Source organism: Rosa chinensis, chromosome 7 (assembly GCF_002994745.2).
Source record: "Rosa chinensis cultivar Old Blush chromosome 7, RchiOBHm-V2, whole genome shotgun sequence".
NCBI classification, from domain to species: domain Eukaryota; kingdom Viridiplantae; phylum Streptophyta; class Magnoliopsida; order Rosales; family Rosaceae; genus Rosa; species Rosa chinensis.
This window is the reverse complement of record NC_037094.1, coordinates 23,256,797-23,274,116: the sequence shown is the minus strand read 5'-3', so window position 1 is coordinate 23,274,116 and position 17,320 is coordinate 23,256,797. Positions and strand designations below refer to the sequence as shown.

The 17,320-nt window shown below is 36.9% G+C and overlaps 2 long non-coding RNA genes across 2 annotated transcripts; one reads left to right on the top strand and one right to left on the bottom strand.

Annotated features, from left to right (window-relative positions):
- The first annotated feature begins 7,129 nt into the window (after positions 1 to 7,129).
- LOC121050416 lies at positions 7,130 to 7,882 on the top strand. The gene is made up of 3 exons (XR_005802909.1): positions 7,130 to 7,146; positions 7,308 to 7,434; positions 7,732 to 7,882. It is a non-coding gene; the product is annotated as an uncharacterized LOC121050416 (long non-coding RNA).
- A 1,926-nt stretch (positions 7,883 to 9,808) lies between these two features.
- Positions 9,809 to 12,477, bottom strand: LOC112180803. Its single transcript, XR_002928505.2, has 4 exons — positions 11,972 to 12,477; positions 11,047 to 11,314; positions 10,671 to 10,751; positions 9,809 to 9,976 (listed from the first exon to the last, which is right to left on the bottom strand). It is a non-coding gene; the product is annotated as an uncharacterized LOC112180803 (long non-coding RNA).
- Between the last annotated feature and the right edge of the window lie 4,843 nt (positions 12,478 to 17,320).

Sequence of the window (17,320 nt, the reverse complement as noted above, 5' to 3'; positions counted from 1 at the left end):
CTCCAGACCAACCTATCCTCAACGTCAGTTGAACCAGCGAAGTAAGGGTAACACCCTTGCAACCCAGCAAAGCTAAAGTCACACTTTAGCAAAATCCGTACTTTCTCCTACTTCCCAGTGATTGCTCTGCTTAACCTACAACGTTAAGTATCGATTCAGTGAACGTAAGAGATCACACCACAAGTCCTTATCCATAAGGCGAAAGTCCTTTTCCGAAAGGCATAGAAAAGAACTTTATGACAAGGTTGGTGCGCTCCTCGTCTACAGCGTTTGAGAAGAAGTCAGGTCAAGGGACGGCCCGACGATTGCACCCCACGGTGCTAGAACGCTCGTGCAACAAAAGAGACTGTTTGCTTGCCATATTGGTTTTCAGCCAAACAATTTTTGCTTATTTTTTAGAATAAGTGACTGAAAAGCAAAGCAGTTGGCTATTTGGTAAACTCAATTTTTATAAGTGTTGTGAGTGCTAAAAGCAGCGGCAAAGTGTTTGGTAAACTTAAAATTAAAAGTACAGTGAGTTTGTAGAATGACTAATTTAGACATGAAACTAATTTTGTCTTAATTGTTTGGTGATATAATGTAGTTCAAGTATTCTCTTTATGGTTAGTTTAATCTTTATTATATGCACAAAAAATTATCACAATTATGAACCTTAGATGAAGAAAATAGAATTATGTGAGCCCAAACTATTTAATGAGCTAAATGAGCTAAAGTGGAATTATATATATATATATATATTGAGAATTTATTATGTAATTTCGATGATTACATTGGATACTCTGGAATATTTTGCTCAATTTTTCTTTAGACACAATCTCCAATTTAAAGATTTGATAATAAAGTATGTAATGCGACAAGTTCGTGGAAATTTTTAGAGAATTTGTGGAACACCTGAGTTATTTATTATAAATCTCTGAAATGTGAGAATTATAAAAATTATTTATTGGAAAAAGGAAATGTGCGGTGCAATCTGAGCCATCTATTTTCTACCGATCTGGTCCATTGATCGAAATTAAAATTTGGGCTATAAATAGCCAAAACCAGATCAGACATTCTAGAAGAAATCAGGTCTCTTCAGTGACCCAATGTAATACCCGAGGTATTTTGAAAATAAAACGAAATTAATAACAAAAAAAAAAAATTATTATAATATCCGGTAAACTTAGAAAATAGAATGTAATTAGTTATATTCAAAATGAATATACATCAAACCATTGCTTCGATTACTAAATCAAATGGCCATAACTTCGATAAATCCACAGATTGATTGTTCAGGCAAAGCTAAATCATAGAACCATCAAATCGATTGTATACAAGTATAGCATAATCAAAGAATCTAACGTGCAGAGAAGTAAAAGAAAAGAAAGAGAATCTACATGCACAACAAACACAAACACTAAAATGCATCTTGGTCCGAGGGGCTAACCGATGCTCTAATACCATTTGCAACACCCCAAATCTGGATTAATCGAAAGAGTCAATTAAAATAAACAAATCAGTCAAACTCCCGATGACCCGACCATATCTCCTCCGTCCGACCATGACAACTTGATAAGAGCATAAAATGCGACGAATATATTATGTAACCCTTTACATTTTGTTTAATTATTTTTCTTAATATATAATTTTTAACTTAGTTTTATTTTAGGTGACTATTGGAGCAAAGGAGAAAATAAGGGAGCAAAAATAATTATTTTGGACGCAAGAGAGCCCAAGGACACCGTCCTAACTCAAGGTGATGCCAAAAAGAAGATTTTCTAGAGGGAGACGAAAACCTACTTGTATAAGGAAAGCTCAAGAACCTTTAAGAATAATTTAACAAAGGAATCTTGATTCAATAAGGAAACCTTGTGCAAAAAGGACAGGAATTAAAAGTCAAACCCTGAATCAAAGAGGGAACTTTTGTTGTGAGGTTTACAAGGCATTATCGCCTTGTAAGTTGGAGAGTTCCAGAAGTATATCAGCGACAAAGCAAGGCTAGAGAATCCTACAAGATTACAGATTGATTTGATGACTCAATTGCGATGACGTGGAATTAATTCATTGGCTCTGAGTATGTGCACCAATCAAAATATTCTATGGCAAACCTACATCAACAAAGAGAAGTAAATTGCAAGCAGACGAGGAGAATGAGTAAAAGATGGCGTCCCCTATATAAAGAGGCTAAATCAACACAATTTAAACACCACTGCGTACAAAGCTTTCTCGTTCAAAACCTCTCTTTAGTCACTAGTTGCCATTTCACCATTCTAGAAGGAGTTGCCGTGCACATTATCCACCTTTATCGTCATACTTGCCGTGATCAACATCTTTGGAAGTGCTCCTGCGTTTAAGATAACCACAAAAGTGTAGTTGTGGCCTTCATCTCATATTTTACGTTTTTTACTCTTCTTGTAATTCAAACTTACATGTTTTTATTTAGTGATTTTAAAATAATGTGTGGCTAGTTTTCTTTTTGTTAAGGACAAAGTTTGAATCCCCAATTATGTGATAAACTATTAATTTGTTATGCAATCTTAGTTTCAAAAACTTTGTTTATGAGATTGATTGTTTTATTTTCTTAAATTGATATCTCTTATATGTTTATGTTTTTTGGATGCATACTTAGAATATGATAGGAGTGGGCACGGGCCGGTTATTGAATGATACCGAGCCCGGTACTGAAAATATGATTCAGGACGGGCTAGGACGGGACTTGGTTTTTTCAAAGTTGGTACCGAAGGTACCGAAACCGATCCGGATCAGGTCGGGCTCGGGCCCATTTCGAGATCCCATACCTTTTTTTTTTTTTCCTTCCCCTATACACACACTCACAAGTACTTAACACTTATCCAAATTTTCCATATTTCAATCATTACAGGATGCATATGTCCTCCTAGAACTACAACTTTTTAGTCTACACATTCAATTTTGCCTTAAAACAAATCAAACAATGTAAAATGACAAGAAAAAATGATCTAATGAGATGAACAATATGTACAAACTGCAAACAACCAACTCAAAAACTAGAAGTCTGGAATGCAGGAATTTAGTAATGCAGTATTGTAGAAATGCAGTATTGCAGATCATGCAATGCAGTAATGCAAGAATGCAGGAATGCAGTATTGCAGATTATGCAGGAATGCAGTATTGCAGATTATGCAGTAATGTAGTAATGCAGTATTGCAGATTATGCAGTAATGCAATATAACAACCAAGTCAAAAACTAGAATGAAGGAATGTAGCAATGCAGTATAACAACCAAGTCAAAAATTAAAGATTTAATTTAATTAATTTAAAAGGGACGGGACCGGGACTTCGGTTTTGGGTGCCCAGCCCTAGAATATGAGCATGTAATTGGAGCCGGGACATAGAAATAATTCACCTAATAGTTTTGTATTCCATGTTCATAAGTAGCAACAACTTTTTAACGAAAGTTAAATCAAACAATTAGAATTGCATGCTAGGGTAGGCGTTCCACACTAGGATATTGTCCGATCTATAATCAATCAAAGTTCCACATGATCTTAATGCTTCCAATATGATGTTGATGGGATAACATTATTGTTAATGCTCAGAATACCGCCACCTACGTGTCGGCTTCCGGTAACTAGGACGAGGGTCCAATCTCCCAATATGTATTGGGTTTGCGAAGTTCTGTTATCTGTCAAGAGAAATACAACGGCGTCAAGAGGGGAGACCGCGGTTGGAAGTCTTAGCTCCTCCAATGCTAAAGTTAGACAATATATTTATGTTGACAAAGTAGCGGTTGGTAGTAATAAAATGTGTAATGAATGAAGAGAGAGGAGTAGACCTTTTATAGGTGAAATAGTGAGTTGCCTCACTCTTGTTTTCGATGTGGGACTGATATGCTTCAATCTGATGACTTTGGTCCTTTCTATGGAGATGACTTTGGGTGGCGCGTGTCGGCGCATCGAGGCATGTTTAGGCCTGGACCTGGTTTGTCGGTGAAGGTTGGCTAGCTGTATTCTCGGAGGTCACACCACTAAGGCCAATCTGACAAAGTGATATGGTCTTGTATGAGTGTTGATTATGGCCGGTAGATGTCATGTATGTACAAGTCCCCCAAGTCCCCAGTCAAGGAGGGATTTCTTGGTTGGGGAGTTATCACCACTAAGGCGGAACCTTAGGTTACATGTCAAGCGTAATCAGTGCAAGTGCGTCGTCAACCATAGACTTTGTCTGAGTGAGCGCTTTTTCCCTTTGGGGTGGGCCCCTGCTAGGCCCTCCGGGGAGTCCCCCACTCCCCAGGTAGGAAATACCTCTGTTTGGTCGGATGATTGTTTGATGAGAGGAGTTGTTTAACAGTGTGAGGCGGTGGGTAGCGATCCAACTCTTTAACGGCCTGATCAGTGGCTGCCGTAGGCTAAGTTAACGAGTCCCTTACTCTTTCCCGAAGGAGAAATTTTGACTGCGCCGCCTCATATAGGTCTATGTACTGATAATAAGTGGGGTGTCACCTGTTGGGTAGTTCCTGCTAAGTATGGATTGTGTCGGTTAAGAACACTGCTGTTTTTGGCTGCTGGAGTGATTGATGCGGGGTTAGGAGGTTCGTTATCGGTTGATGAGGTATGAACTAATGATGAAACCGGTTCACACGTTGTCAGCACGAACTAGGCGTTAGCGGTGCCACAAGGTTGTGATCGGTGGAACAAAACTGTTGGTGGTGACAACAGGGATGTGGCGGTGAGTCGACATTTTATTTGACAATCTTTAGCGGAGAATGGTGGTATTTAACGGAGAATGGTGCTACTTAGCGGGAAATATCCTGCATAGCGGTGACCTTAGAGTTCCTTGTTTGGATTTTGCATGATGTTCTGACAGGGTAGGTGACACGTGTAGATTGCTGATAGGGGTGGCGTGCGCAGATACGTCTCTTCGCAGCCGTTGTCGCTTTGTCATAATGCTGCATTTATGACTATGTCAGTTTTCCCGAGACAACGTCTCGGCTTAGTGGGGGTATGTGGCTCAATCGTGGAGGGCGGTTACTTTTCGATAACGGTGGGGATTCGCTGATGGAGTTTGTATTTAAAGGGGAAACGAAATCGAGTTTCCCCCACTTTGCCCTATTATGCACACTTCGTCTTCTTTGCCAAGAGAGAGAGAGAGAGAACATTAGGGAGAGAGAATCAGAGGGTAGTGTCGATCGGGTGGAAGGAGAAAAGAAGGAATTGAGTGAAGGAAAAGAATCAAGATCACCTTGCGCTTGTACTGCCTTGTTGTTCTCCGGTGTTCATTTTTGCAGATTTGAGGTATGTCCCTTCTGTTTCTGAGATTTTATGTTCTTGTTTTGGTCTGCCTTTGTGTGTGAATGCATGTGCCTCGTATGTATCATAAAGATATGTTTGTGGTTTTGGTGTTGTTTTGTGTCTGAGGGTCTGAAGATTTTTGGGTTTTCTGGGATATTGGTGGGTTTATTTTCTGGGTTTTGAACGACTATGTTCTTGAATGAGTTCTTGTGGTTAATGACATGGGGTAGGTTTAGATCTAACTTGAATGCTAACTTCTAGGTTTAGAGTGTTTGTGGCGTATGTCGGTCGTTATTGATATCTCAAGTAGCGAAGAGTCCGAAGTGTCGTCACTTAACTCGTCGGAGAGAAACTTCATTGATTCGTTGCGTCGTCCTACTTCTGCAAGAGGTAGCTTTGAGGAACCGCTAGATATAGTCCCTGCGAACCATTTCTCCGCCACCAATGGCGTCACGGCGAAGTGAGGAGCACGAGGTTGTCCGTCATAATAAGGAGGCGGTGGTATCCGATAGTAGTGAAGAAAGTGTCGGTGCCTCGGGTCAAAGTGACGAAGGGGTTGAGATTGAAGAAGAGGGTCAATGTTACATCCCGTATCTTACCGGTTTACTAGTCATTTGGACGGTAAACAGCAATTACTTTCACTTTTTACTTTGTTTCGATACTTTTAGTGACCCTAAATGTTGACTTTTTGTTTGGGTCAAAATTTGAGAAAATTTTCTTCATGAAAGTCGTAGAGGACATTAAACCGAGTTCGTAGACATATGACACGTTAAAATCGGAGTTCGTATGCGGAAGTTATGGGTATTTTACTTTTGATGGCATTTTGGTCATTTGCCTTATCCCCTAACTTAATTAAATCAATCATCTCCTTCCCCCTGCATTTTTCACGTCCAGAACCAGAAAGGAAGAGAGAGAGAGAGAGAGACAGAAAGAAAGAAGGAAAGAAGGAAAGAGATCCTTTTGTCCAAACTGTCGATATTTTGGAGAAGGGTGTTTCTAAATGTACCCAGCAAATTTCTTAATATACCCAGCAAATTTATTTGTTTAAATATATATCTAATTAAACCACATAATTTCCCAAACTAACCTTACCTTGTACCCAGCAAAAGAAGCACGGCAATGAAAACCTCTCAGCATCCATTGGTACCATCCTCTTCAGTGATATCGATTAACTAATCCTTGTTTTTGTTGTGTGAAAAGCATGGATGCTTTAATTCAAGTTTTGTCCTTCGATCACGACTCTTGGGTTGTGGGAAAGATAGAGCTTTTATATTCAACTCGATTGAATTTGTGGGAAAGATAGAGCTTTTATATTCAACTCGATTGAATTTGTGGGATATGCTAATTTATAGAGAATGGAGGGATTCCTGCAATTGGAATAGCAGAGTTTGATTAGATAAGAATTGGAATAATTGAGTTTGATTAGATAAGAATTTGTGGTTTCTCTTGTTGATTTTGCTGAGGGTTTGTTTAGTATGTAATGGCGGACAATTGCTCTCTGGCTTCTGCTAGACCCACTTCATCTATTTTCTCTACTCCAAGATTGTTTCCTACCTTCACCTCAAAATCCTTCTTTGAAACTGAAGCTATAATGATCCCAACTTCCATCCTCGAAACCAAATCTCTTAGAAAACCCATTCTGGTCAAAATTGGACACACCCAAAACCTGAAACCAAATGCCAACAATTAGATTTTTGTCCTCCATCTCTCTGACCTGCAGTACCTACGCTGGGAAACTTTCGTCGCTGTGTTTTTTTGCTGGGCAGTGGGTACAAGATAAGGGTAACTTGGGAAACTATATGGTTTAATTAGATATGTTTAAAAATAAATAAATTTGCTGGGTGTATTAAGAAATTTGCTAGGTACATTTAGAAACACCCTTTGGAGAAACCCCAAGGTATAAAGTTGTTCCTTAACTCATGAGCTTTCTTTTGAGTATAATATTGCATATATATTAGAGGATTTTAGAGATTGAAAATCGGCCACTATTCACAAACTGGGATTTACTGTTTTATTAATTGTTGAGGTAGTTCTAGTTGTTTTCTGAACTTTGTGTAGTTGAGAAAAATGCTAGGGAGGTTGAGATGAAGTTGCTGCTAAAATTTGGTGACCATCGGAGAAGTTGGCCGCGCGGGTGAACAGTGGCTTAAATTCTGTTTTTGGCTAATTGAATCACATAATTCAGGTAAGAGTTTGTATATGTGATTTTGGTGAAGATTTGAAAAGTTTTGAATCGATTATAAATTTCTAGAAATTTAAAATTTCGGTTATCGATTTACGAGAATCCGACCGTCGGATTTCTCTCGAATTTACTTTAGAATTTGTAAATCGACAATTATACATTATTGGTGAAGTTTGGATGAATATCAAGGAGAATTGAGGGAGTTAAGATTAAAGGAGACGTTTAGAAATTCGATTTAATTATTGTAAATTTAGATTTCCGTCCTGTAATTATTTATTTACAAGCGTTATATTTATACAGGACGTGAGGAGGAACCACACGGGGAAACTTCGAATAAACGGCAAGTTTAGCCGTATACTGTGAGTGAACCTTTATTTTAAAATGTGATGCATGCATTATCAATGCTCTTTTATTTTCATATTACTTTTCGAGCTTATGATTTGATCTTGGAATTTGATATCAATTTATCTCATGGATTTACTTGAATTGATGATCTTCGAAAGTTGATTTTCTATCTCGATTTTGATTTGGGAAATGGAATTTTGATTCAAATTATTGTTTTAAATTATCGAGCATATTATTCGGATCTAAATATTTATTTGTTATATCGTTTGGATTTTTGAATTGAAGTTTTCTACGCTCGATTTTAAATTTGTGATTTATGTGATTTATCAAAGAATATTTTCTGAGAAGAATTCCGGAAATTTATAGTATACTTTTTTAGTCAATGTGGATTTTTCTTGATTGATATCAGAAGTGATATTTTCGAGGAAATTGTTTATATATCTTATTTCTCGCCTTTTTGTTTATGGATTCGAGAATAATTTTGGCGTGCGGGGCCACGTCATTGGAATATACTTATTTTCTTTTTCGTGAGAAATTGGGGAAGCTTTATGGATTTCACTGGATTTTGGATGTTTTCTTCACCGTACTGGGGTCGTTCTATAGTGTCTCCTCCTCACTTACTTTGTGTTTGTGAGTGGCAGTCGAGGTGATTTATTCTCCTCCTCACTTGGGTGGTAGTCGAGGTTATTAGTTCTCCTCCTCACACAATCTATGTGTGAGTGGCAGTCGAGGGTAAAGCCTTTACCCATATGGTGATACTTCTTCCCCATATGCTATCATTACTTGACTAGCGGGGCTGGTATGTTTTCACGGAATTTTGAATTTAAAGAAATATGTTTTATAAACGTTGCATGCATCGTGGTTTTATAAATTTAAATAAGTGTGAAAGTATTCAACCTTGCTTCATTTAAATTATATTGATTATTTATTTTTGTCCACTCACTCTACCGTGTTTTTCAATACTTTTCTCCTGGGCCCTTCAGTTTCAAATGCACAGTTTGTAGGCTAGATTAGTTGAGGTAGGGCGTACGTACATGGAGTTGAGGCATAGTTGTCACTGCTTCCGAATTGTAGGATCTATCGATCCGTTATCCTCTTTACTATTTATTCTAGTATACCTTTTGTTTTAGAATTGCTCTAATAACCTACGGGATTAATGTTATTAAGTTGAGATTTGAGTTATGTGAATTGGAAGATGTTGTGATTTGAGGAGCAGGATGGCTCTAGGAGAATAAGGATGGATTGCTTAGAAGTGTAAATGACTTTCTACAGACTATGCCAAAAAACAAATCAGACGATAGTTTTTAACTGTTGTCTGATAGTGAAAATTGCTGTTGTTAATACTCCTACCATCTGATGCAGGTATCAGACGACATCGCGAAACTGTTGTCTGAATCCAATTTGGACAAGCGCCGACATTAATATGCATATTGTCTGAATACCATAAAGAACAACATACGACTGTGTAGAGTCTGTTGTGCAAGTCATATTACATCGACAACAATCTCATGGAAAGTAACTTTTGAAGAAAAGTTTGACAAGATTAATTGTGTAGAAACTGTTGTCCCTTTAAATGTTCTACATCATTTTTTTGAGATATCGCAGTTGTGTGAATTGAAGCAAAACAACAGAAGTTTGTAGAAAGCATTGTGTGTTTGGGTTTGATACTACAGAACATGGTACTTTATTATTGTGTTTTTTCTAGTTGGGCAATTAAAATTGTTTGAAAAGTATTGTAGTTAGATTGTTCATACAACAATTTTTGAATACCATTTTATAATGTTCCATTGTCAAACAATTGTTAGAAAATAGTTTTCATTTGGAATGAAATGGTACGAGAGAGAGCCACAAGACATATTATGCACATAGCATTTAGCCAAAACTAATTGACCAACATTCAAAAACATATCCATTGATTAAACCTTCAAAACCTATTCATTTCATCATCACCCCAACATTAACATACTAACCCTACCTAAACATAAAGCCCAAAAACATGAAGCCAGAAACATATTGTACTAGTCCACTTGTCTTCATCAACTTCCAAACTCTATACCATTTCTTCCTCTTCCTTCTCAGCAAACAATATATCCAAAGTAGAACCCGACACCAAACATGCTAACATCAGCTCCAGCAGCCTAGACTTCCATCAATTCCTTGGTGCTAGACCTTGCAATGGCACCAAGGTTATTGACCAAATCTGAAAACACAAATAGAGCAAACTCATTAAGTACCATATATAACATCGATTTCAATATTGCAATACAGAAAAAGGGCAACTAAATGGTACATCATTTTTCTTCCCTATACTCTTTTCTTTTTAGTGTCATTTGTCTTTGATTCTAGATTGAAGAAGGCTCTGAAACCTCATAAAAGCTAGTACCTAACTAGAAAAAACACATAATTTACTCACTAAGCTCTGAAACCATATTCAATGGTGTATCAGGTTTAAAATTTGAAGGGTTATAGGGCTCTGCCTTTTGGCTGAAGTTGGAAGCTGATATCACAAATTTCTGTGACTGACTTCTGAATTCAGAAATTCATAACTAATTCCAGAAAATTTCATTTTGGGTGATTCTAGTTCTAAATGACTCTTTAAGATGTGTACTAAAGAACTTTAGAAGAAGCCAAGATCAAATTCCCAGTAGATCAGTACAGTTTGACAAAAGAAAATGACTGGGTCGAAATTCCAGAAATATGAAAATGGCTAAAATCCCTTTCTTTGGTGAAATAGATGCTTACTTTCAATAGAATGTCTTCGTATGTGACATTGGCATATATGAGATGTACATTCATGCTGTCACTAGGATCTTCCATTATGGCTCTAGAAACCTAAGAAAAATAACTATCAAAGCATATGTGGAGCTATGTGCAAAGCTCAGACTCCATCATACCTGGAACATTGGAGTGATGCCAGTGCCTCCAGCTAGCATCCCAAAAGCTCTAACTTGGTTAGGCTGATACTTGAATCGACCCTAGAGGCATATATTTAAACACTATTAAGAGTTGGTAATGACATATAGGCAGACCCAACACTGAAACCAATCCAACAACATATTATTCGTAAAGTGCATATTATATTTAAAACATTAATATAAATATCAGTTTTCTGCAATTAGCTATGTTAAATGCCTTTACAAAATGGAAAGAGCAAGCTTATCGCTCCATATATAAAGGACACAAAACTCAATTCTGCATCAAGGGCAATCTGGATATACACACAGTTTACCATCATTATAGAGGTAATGCTATAGCTGAGAAGATACTTACCCATAGTTGAGGAGATTCATGCTGGTAATGTTTGGTATTGGGCCAACCAACTGATTGTTAGACAAGTACTTGAACAGATGATCAATAGGTTATATTACTAAATTGGATTTCAAACATACGAATGTACAATTTAACTTTGGCTTGTCTCGCTCTTCAATGCTAAACAAAGACAAGGAAAGAAAACTAGATCAGTCCATATTGGTTTCATAAATGACAGAACATAGCCTCTGAACCCTCGGTGATCCACATTCTTTTTCACGAGAACAGCCTGCAAGAATAAGCAAGTAATACGTATGAGAGAGGGAAAAAAAAAGGATGTGATACTCATCATTTGTTGAATGAGATTAGTTCACATTGAAGCTAAAACTCTACATATAAGCATAAACATGTGAACCAAAAGATAGACCAATGATTTATATATAGTCTACTAAAACGCAGCTAATATCATCAACGTAGGGTTGCCATCCCATGTAGCTAGAAAAGGTTCATATTGATGAGTAATATCATTGACTAACCAAAACTGAGCGCAAGTCATAACATAGCATACCAAAATTATCAGATCATACCACACTGAGCAATTAATATCATTAACTAACCAAAACTGATGCAATTTCATAATCTTGTATTGCCAGTATTGGTATCAGATACATAATTTCATCTTCAACAGTATTCATTGGCATTTCAAAATTAAACAGATACACAAGTAAAATATCAAAGCTTTCTGAATGATTACTGAAAATTGAAAGCAATTGAGACTTAATCTTCCAATCCTAATTAAAAGAAACATTAAGCCAAATATTCCAGTTTCTCAACAGCTAAATAGAGATTGAGCTCAACCCCGATTCGATGCAAATAAAAAAAAATTTTAAAAAAAAGATATTACAACTTGAACCGGAGAGAATGAAAGGCGGTGACGAGAGTCTACCTCTTTGAATAAGCTGCAATGAACCTGAAGCCAACTCCAGTTGGAAGAGGTCACAGAGAAAGCGAGATTGGTGATGTACGAGACCGCTGGTGGACCTACGCGAGACAGCTTTCGATCCTTGGATCGTGAGATAGCTTATCAGTTCTTGATCTTGGGGAGAAGAAGAAGAAGAACCGCAGATCACTCTCACAATGAAGAAGAAGAACCGCAGATCACTTTCTCTGATTTTCGATCTGTTTATGTAATTGATGACCGGAGTTGATGGTTTTGTGATTCAGGAGATTGAGAAGCCGCTAAGGAGAGTGATCGGAGATCTGAAAACGGAGGTTGTGAGGGAGCATCTGAGGAGCAAGAGGATCAGGCTTTGTGGATTGATGGAGCTCTTTCTTGAGGTTGCGGTGCTTTTCGTTCTTTGTGGTTTCTTGTTCACGATCAATAAATGGGTGGTTTCTTGAAGGTCTGGCGTTTGTGTGTGTGTGTGTGTGTGTGGGTGTGAGAGAGAGAGAGAGAGAGCATTGGAGAGCTGCGCCTCTGAGAGAAGATAGAGAGGTGGAGTCTGAACATCTATTTTTGCTTTCCCAAAATAAAACCATTAGTTTTGTGAAAAGCCAGGAGTTTAAATTTTGGGTCGAAACAGGGAGTCAAAAAACTTGAGTTTTGGTCTAGCACTATGCCAATAATGCCTTCAGACGACAGATAGTTTTGGCCTAACACTATGCCAATAATGCCTTCAGACGACAGATGATATCTGTCGTCTGATATGCAAATTTTCTGTTGTGTATTCAGTTGTCGTCTCTTACGGCATCAGACGACAGACATCGTCCGTCGTCTCACCCTCCTTCACACAACAGATGTAATTTAAGAAACTGTCATCTGAAGTTCCCAACTTTGAGGAATTGGTGACCTTCTGTCGTTTGTAACAAGAAGAAACAACAGATAAATGTTGTTGGCAGATAAAAAGAAACAACAGATAAATGTTGTTGGAAAATAGAAAGAAACAACAGATAAATGTTTTGGGAAATAATCTTGGACAACAGATTTAGACATACATATGTGGTTATAATGTCACTTAGACAATATCTATGTGATGAGTTCTGTCGTCTGATTGCAACTTCAGTTGTTTGATATTGATGTTGACTTCACTTTTCTGTTGTTTGATATTGATTTTGATTTCACTTTTCTGTTGTTTAAAAGTAAGAAGAAACAACATATTATAGTTTGGTTTAGTTGTTCCTACATATGTTGAGACAACATATATTGTTAAACCTGTGTTGGATTTTAACCATATCAACATCATTCATAAATAACAATCACCAAAGCCATTAAAATTAGTCATATTTGTCATTGTCTCCACCAAAGCCAAAATAAAGCCATATTTGTCATTGTCTCCATCAAAATACATGAATACATATAGTGATTAATCCCATCAGTTCCCTAATACTAAACTAGGTTCAAGTATGATCAATGAAGGCACAAAAAAACTAGCTAGGTTTAAGTATAATCCCATAGAGACCAGTTCTATCTATAGGGACAAAAGAAGTTCCTTAGTACTATTCATCTATCATATATATATATATATATATATATATATATATATATATGGAACTGATATAGCAATCTGCAAGCTGTTCTCTCCCAATAAAATCGACATGAAATAGTCAAAAGCAATCTGCATCACACATCAAAAGGGAGACATAAGTGAACTGGAATGTTAAGGCATGAACAGCTTAGCTTTGGGAATTTATTAAAAATTCATTGATATAGCCATGAACTTGAAATTTTGCAGACTCATAGTAAACATGTTAAGGTAGAACACATTGAAATTTCATACAATTTGGAGTTCGGAAAGTAAGGAAAAAGATAAACACAATCTGACTGAACTGCAGGAGTTATATAAAAAAATCTCAGTAGTATGGTCAACTTAGAAAATTCACCAAAAATTAATTGTAAGTCCAATTGACATGAAATCATTTTGAAACAACCATTTCAAATGCATAATTCAATATACATAAAAATCAGAGGTTAAATGATTCAAATAGGATTTCAAATCTCAACAGAAAATCAGATGATACATTCAAAATGCTGGAACTTTCCCAAATGCAGACCAAATTTGGAAAAATCACAGAAAATTCACTTTACTTCGGAATAAGATGAAACTTTCCAGATCCTTTATTAACTAACAGAAAAAAAAACATATCAAAATTTTAGGATATTTGAAGATCAGTAAGTAGGGTAAAACAAATACCAAAGAGAGCTGTGCTGCAGGCAGTTTCTGCAGAATTCCAAAAGAAGTTAGCACCTATCCATGACTTCTTGGATCAACAACTTATGGACTACAAGTTATGAATATCCTAATATCTCTCTCTCACACACACACACAGAGGGCAGTTTCTGCAATAGGCTTTGAACTTTTCTCAGATGTTATTCATCAAGGATAACAATCAATTTTGAAAATATATGCAGACATCAAAATCAAAAGGCAACATAAGAGGCAATCTGATGTTTATACGATGAACTCTCCTTCATACCATCCCATCATTCAAGATCCACAACATAAATTACACTAAAAAGAAACTCAGCTGAAGTCAAACACAACTAAAGCCAACTGGACTTGAAACATGATAAAGCAATTTGTAAAGCTATGCTTACATGGACTCATCATCTGGGTGGGCAACAACCAGCAATGCAGTTCTCTTCTTGGCACTACCACTTGATATCAACAACACATTATAGTAAACCAATAGTAAAAAAAAAAAAAAAAAAACACTCTGTAAAATACAAACGCTTGTGCAGAACACCCACCATTATTAGAATCATCCAAGATAGCGCCCTTGGAAGGTGAGTATGAACCATGGAGAATTTTGAACAGAGAAGCTATCCATATTACAATCACAGAACACCCCTCCCCCGCCTTCTACTTCCTCTCATCCCAGCCCAAATCTGCCAACGAACGCACACTCAACCTCGTTCACGGTCCTCTCCCCTGTGTAGCAATCCCGAGGATCCATCGACGGCAGACCCTGAGCCTTTTGTCCGCCTCATAAACAGCTATAAAGATGAAGACAAGACCTTGCTTATAAGTTATAACTCATACAAATATGATTGCAATTTCCAATGGCCAAGCTAAGTAATTAAATTGATCAAAATAGAGTGAATCAAAGTCTCAAAAACCTTGGAGTCCAGAATTGAAAACATGCATCACAAACTCGCTCCAAAGCAATATGATGTAGACATCTCCAACCTTTGTCAATTTACACCACCCACATTGTGATATAGACATCTTATTAGATGTACATACTTTGATATATATTTAAAGCCAAAAGTAGAATTGCTACGAAGAAAAAGAAGCTTGTAAAAATAAAATATATTGACAGGTGACAAAAAAAGGCATAGCCACACTTGCACCCATTTTGGATCTGAAGATCCACAATCTGCATAGGACTTGTTCGCAGATTGATGCAGCAAAAACTCCAGCCTCTTGTGTGGACCTGTTCAGAATTGAAAAAGATACAATATGCTCTTATCATAATGTGACAGAGATTTAAGACTAACAAGATCAATCAAAATAAATAAATAAAACAATTGTATATTGGATGGACTGGACTACTTGGATGAACAGAGCTCATTGTTTATGTATTAATTCAAATGGTACATGATAACTAGCTAATCAACCATCGGTGAGGCATTTTAACAAACATTTGTTGTACACAACTTAGCACCTATTTGACGATAAGCTATATGAACATAACTAAGCAAACTACACTCTACCCATTGTCAGTATGCAAATGAATAACTCGTAATTGACAGAAAGTAGAGATTTTTGTAAGAGAAGGGATATTCCAGTCCACAAAAATGAGTCCGAACATATAAATTGTATAGAGTTTATAGAACCACAAACATGACTTAGCAATAACGAAAAGCAAGCAAAGTAAAAGAAGAAGTGAACAACGCACCTAAGTAGATCTCTCCAAAGGATCCACTACTGTTCTTCCAGCCCTGTAATCTGTACTTACGTCCATCCATTTGTTACTCATACTCAAGGTCTTGACTTCTGGGTATAGTGAGCAGAGACGGCTTCAGAGCTGGAGACAGTACAACGACGACGAATTGGCCGGAGTCCAGCTCAAAACGATTTGAAGAACACCCATAAAGTTTAAGCAAATTTTATTCAAAGGTTATAGCTAACAAACACCCAAATCGAATTAAAGAATAAACCAATAAGGTAATCCAAAAACCCAGTACCAGATCCCTAAACCTGAGTAAAATTCAATTCCATTTCAGTCACCTCCAACGTGTAAATCAACAAAATCCCTAATGCCCCAATTTAATTTCAAAGAAGATTAGCAAAACCCCCAAATCAATATCCCAACAAAACCCTAAAATCCAAAACGAATCGAAGTCGAAACCCTAAGAGGAAGAACGAGCTTACCATGCAATTAACAATACTGAATACTTCGGACTCTAGCTCTTGAAATCGAAGAACTCCAGTTCTGGGAAAACCTGGTTCGGGGAGTGCAAAGGAATCTTCTGTCTTTTCTGATGGAAATGAATCAAGGGAATCTAGGTTGGGTTGCTGGTAATGGATGGGATGTTGCTGGGTTGTTCCTCTGGGTTACCTAAGGTTGCTGCTGGGTCGAGAGAGAACTAGGTGCGAGAAGGCCGGGTGTTTTTGATTTTTTGACCGAGTGTGGGAAAAACACGGACATGTTAAGGCAAATTGATGATAAGTTTACATGGTAACAAAAAACAATTTTTGGACACACATGGTGAAGTAATTTCTCCGTTTCATTCAGACAACATAAATCTGTCGTCTTATTTTTTCAATTGAAAGTGAGAGTCTCTCGGTTTATTCATACGACAGTTATCTGTCGTCTGAATTTTTCAAAGCAAGAAAAACTAAACAGTATGGATTCTCATGCTATTCAGACAACAGAATTAATTTATATGTTGTCTAAACAAGTTTTAAAAATTCAGACGAAAGAAAACAAGAATTATGTCGTCTGAAGTGTGTAGTCTGAAGACATTATTGGCATAGTGTAGTGTGGAACTCATACAACATAAATTTATAGCCATTGTCTAAAGTAGAGTTACACAACAGAGTAAAACATCAATAAATAACTATTGTCAGAAGCCATTGTCTAAAGGAGACTTGCACAACAGAATAAATTAGCACTTCATAACTGTTGTCTGAGTAAAATCAGTCAGACAATATCAAAACTCAACCGTTGTCTAAATATAAATTGCACAACAGTAAAGTATCAATAGATAACTGTTGTCTGTAGCCATTGTCTGAAAGAGAGTTACACAACAGAATAAAGCAGCAAAAAACAACTATTGTCTGAATTAGAT